Genomic DNA, 4709 nt, shown 5'->3' with positions numbered 1-4709 from the left:
CTTCACCGGCCAGCAGGAGCGCCCGGGTGGGTGGGTTGTGCCTGGGGTAAGTTTCCTTCCCTTTTAATGTTGGTTTATTGTGGAGGGGGGCGGCGGCTCGGGGGGATGGGAGGGCGAGCGGGCTGGCCGGCCGGCGCGCACGAGGCGGCGGATTTGCATTGTGCCTGGCGCGCCTTTCCGGCCGTGGAGGGGTTTTCTCCGTCTGTTGCGACTGGAAAGAGGAGGAGATTAAGCGTGGCTGCTGGGGAACGGGAAAACCCAGCGAAAGCAGAGGGAGGAGGAGGAGGAGGAGGCGGCGACGGGCGAGCGCAGCCTGCATGACCCGCCAGCAGCAACCAGGAGGAACCTCCGGGATCTCCGCGTCAGCAGCAGCAGCAGCGCCGGCGATGTGCATACATGGGAGCGAGTGCGTGTGTCTGCTGCGTTGGAGGGACGGGCCTCTGCAGGGGGGCGTGCGACTGCCGGCCGGCCGGGCCCGCGCCTTCCCTGCGCGGCGCTGGAGAACTTTTGCAGCCAGAGTCCCGGCTTTGCGCCTTTCGGGCGGACGTGGCGGGTCGCGTTGACACACGCTTTGCTTTAGCGCCCTGTCGCTCGTGGTAATTCTAAGCGGGGTGGTGGTGGGGAGAGCCCTGGGAGTCTTCCGCCGCAGAATTAGACGGATGTTCAGCGGCACTTGAGAGGCGATCGACATTTATTCCGGCAGGTTTATATATTTACGGTGGTGGTGGTGGGCAGGGCCGGCTCCAGCTTATTTTGCACCCTAGGCGAGGATCCCTTCTGGGCCCCCCGTGCGCCCACCGATTTTCAAAAATAAATGCATTTTAGGAAGAATGAAAAACACAAATAATCAAGAAACTCCCAGAGTACGGGGCAGGGTGCAGTTTGGTGCCCCTAAGGGCCGGCCCGCTCTAGGCGATCGCCTAGTCCACCTAGTGAGCGAGCCGGCCCTGTAGGTCGGAAAGACTTGAGACCAATTTATTTCAAAGGAAACAACTTTAATGGTTTGTTACTCACAGGATAATTAAAGAAGATCTATTTCCCCCTAAACACAACTTCGGTTATCCTATGAAGTTCATTCCCACGGGAGAGGCTGGCAAGCCAAGCTGGGAGCAGGATGTCTCCATCTCAACAAAGTTTGAGTCCAGTGGCACCTGTAAGGCCAGCAAAGTTTAATTCTGGGTATCAGCTTGCCTGTGCATGCACACTTCATCAGAGGTGGTTTGCTCATGCTTACCTCTGCTAGTTACCCTGGTATTCCTTGGAGGGCTCCCATCGAAACACTAACCAGGGCTGACCTTGCTTAGCTTCCAGGATCTAAGAACATAAGAGACGCCAATGTTGGATCAGGCCAAAGGCCCATTTAGTCCAACACTCTGTATCCCACAGTGGCCAGAAATACCAGTGCCATCAGGAGGTCCACCAGTGGGGCCAGGAGAGTAGAAGCACTCCCACTGTTGACCCCCCCCCCCCAAGCACCAAGATGACAGAGCATCACTTGCCCCAGAGCCCCTAGCTATACCTTGTGGCTAATAGCCACTGATGGACCTCTGCTCCATATGCTTATCTAATTCCCTTTTGAAGCCGTCCATGCTTGTAGCTGCCACCACTTCCTGTGGCAGTGAATTCCATGTGTTAATCACTCTTTGGGTGAAGAAGTACTTCCTTTTATCCGTTCTAACCCGACCGCTCTGCAGTTTCATGGAGTGCCCACGAGTTCTTGTATTGTGAGAAAGGGAGAAAAGTACCTCTTTCTCTACCTGCTCTTTCCCATGCATAATCTTATAAACCTCGATCATGTCACCCCTCAGTCGTCGTTTCTCCAAGCTAAAGAGCCCTAAGCTAGATGAGACTGGGCCAGCCTGGACTACTCAGGTAGGGCAGGTAGTCCCTTGGGCAGGAGGGCCCTCCTGTTTAAGAGTGTGTGCAGAAGAGAGAAACTGGCAATAAGCGCTCTTGCACCAATGGCAATTGTAGACCATTTTGTTTTGCCACCGAGCAAGCGGCCATTTGTAAAAGAAAGACTGGACTACCAGGAAGCATCTTGGGTCCAACAAGGTGCTGAATAAATACTGAGAGTTTGCAAAGGCCAATTTTCTGTGAATGTGCCCTCCTCAGAAAGCAGATGTTTACATGGGCTGAAAGTGAATCCTCTTTGTTCGGGTGGTCGTTTCTTATTCCAAAACGCTCAAATTTGGTAGGACTTCCATGGGTGTCTCTCCAGAATATGGCATCCCCGTAGGATAGACACTACCAGCCCCTTTAAACCTGAAGTTCTCATTGGACAGAACCAGTCCAGGCAGATAATATGTGGTTATCTGCATCCCCTGAAAAACCTTAACATGGTACTTTCTTTGTGGACCGATGCCATCTGTCTTGATCCTGTTTTATAGCGAGATGCACCACTGAACTGATATCCATCTCAGCTGACCAGAAGGTCGGTAGTTCAGCCGTTTGAGACCTGAGTGCTGCAAGATGGAGTGAGCTCCCGTCTCTAGTTCCAGCTCCTGCCAACATAGCAGTTCAAAAGCAAGAAATTGCAAGTAGATAAATAGGTACCGCTTCGGTGGGAAGTTAACAGCGTTCCGTGCGCCTCAGCATCTAGTTATGCCAGCCACATGACCACAGAAACATATTTGGACAGCGCTGGCTCATCGGCTTGGAAACGGAGATGAGCACCGCATCCCTAGAGTCAGATTCCACTGGCTTTCGAGCAAGGGAAACTTTAACCTTTATTCAGGCATTTGGTGTCAGAATTTATTCAGATATAAACGCCACACAGGCTTCGAGTGCACCCTCGTCTGTTTGCTTCTCTTGCTCTTGAAGATGTTACGTCTTGAATGACAGTAAATGTTTGCTAACCTATTTAGATTTAAGACCAGTTAACACTTATTTTTGTTTCCTTGATCCTAGGCATCAGTCTAAGTGCACTGATTTCACTGGACATAGGATCTGTGAATGTACATTGGTTTTGCGTGAAGATCTTTTTTTTTTAAGCCCCCGGAGGGGATTTTTTATTATTTTTCCAAACTACAAAAAACTACCACAGAAAAACAGGGAGGGGGACTACATATACAGGATAAAGAAAAGATACCCACACTACCTAAAAACCCAAGAGAGGAGATCTTCATTGGCTTAGTTACAATAAATCTTCCCTTCGTTTAAGTATAAAACAAACTGAGTCAATCATTAATAATACTTTTTCTTTTCTATAACTATTACTCCTTCACTGTCTAAAGACAACACCCCCAAGTCATCTCTTTTCATCGTATTTCAAGGCACAATTCAGAGTCCTTCAGCCTCTACTTCTCTTTTCCCCGTCTTTTTCGTAGCTTATAAGGACTTTTTGGGGCAGCTGCCCCCTTTTCAGCCAGAGTCATCTCCAGAAGAACCAGAGTCCAGCTCACCACTAGACTTGCTGTCCTCTTCTTTTTGCTCGTCCTCAGATCTTCCCAGCTGAGCCTTTAAAAATTCCTTGGCCTTTATAACAGAGTCAATCTTTTCTTTTTTATCTTTGATAGTTTTGCTTGAAGGTCTTGAGTGTACAGCAGGAACAAAGTTTGAGTGCAGTGGCCAACCTTTAAGACCAACGAAGTTTAATTCTGGGTATGAGCTTTCGTGCACACAAAAACTTTGTTCTGTTGCTTCAGACCAACACGGCTACCCGCTTGAGTATACTTCAGAAATCTAAAACAGAGCCCAAACCTGGATAGCCCAAGGCAAGCTTCATCTCGTCAGATCTCAGAAGTTAAGCAGGGCCGACCGTGGCAAGTATTATGGATGGGGGACCTCCAAAGGATACCAGGGCTGGGAGGCAGAGGCCAGCCATCAAGCCGCTTCTCAGAGGCTGTGATCACACAGACTTTTGGTGTACTTTCCAACTGGATTTGACTGTGTGAACTGGCAAACTCCAGTCGGACTGTGCATTGAAAGCGGATTATTTAGTGTGTGTGACCGCAGCCTTGCATGTCCTTTTCAAAAATACAAAAAAAAGAGAGAAATCTAAAACATATTGGCGAATCGTAGGGATTCTTGTTAAAAATAAAAACAACTAGATCATGAAATACTGAAGTCTGTCAAGTCCTGGGCTTAACGGACTGTGCATTGAAAGCGGATTATTTAGTGTGTGTGACCACAGCCTTGCGTGTCCTTTTCAAAAATACAAAAAAAGCGAGAAATCTAAAACATATTGGCGAATCATAGGGATTCTTGTTAAAAATAAAAACAAAGCAACTAGATCATGAAACACTGAAGTCTGTCAAGTCCTGGGCTTAACTGGAAGGGACCCTGTTACCAGTCAGTGTGAGTTTGCAACAGACTATGGAGTTGCAGGCTTTAAACCAACATCACAGCTACATCACCCACAGAGGCCGGTAGGAAAGGCAGGACATTCCTTTCTCTAGAACATGAGCAAGAGCTTGGCAGCTTTTTTTTCTTTCTAACCAGGACTTCCCTGTACGAAGGGAGGGCGGCCTGCAGCATACGCTGCGAGTTGTTCAAAAGCTTCCCGCGATGCGGAAACGGATGGGTCGGGAAGGGAATTCCCCCCCCTCCCGCTTTTAGGATTTTTTTCCCCCTCCTGTTTAGTTTCACTTCTGCCCTTTCTCGCCCAGCCGGCGGAGGAAACCAGGAAACCCCCTCGGTGACCCCTCCCTCCGCCAAGTCCCGCCCCTTTCTCCGAGGCAGAGGGGGAGGGGGGCGGGGCCCGGGAG

The sequence above is a fragment of the Gekko japonicus genome, unplaced genomic scaffold (genome assembly GCF_001447785.1).
Source record: "Gekko japonicus isolate JY-2015 unplaced genomic scaffold, Gekko_japonicus_V1.1 scaffold2143, whole genome shotgun sequence".
Taxonomy (NCBI): Eukaryota; Metazoa; Chordata; class Lepidosauria; order Squamata; family Gekkonidae; genus Gekko; species Gekko japonicus.
This window is presented reverse-complemented; position numbering follows the sequence as displayed.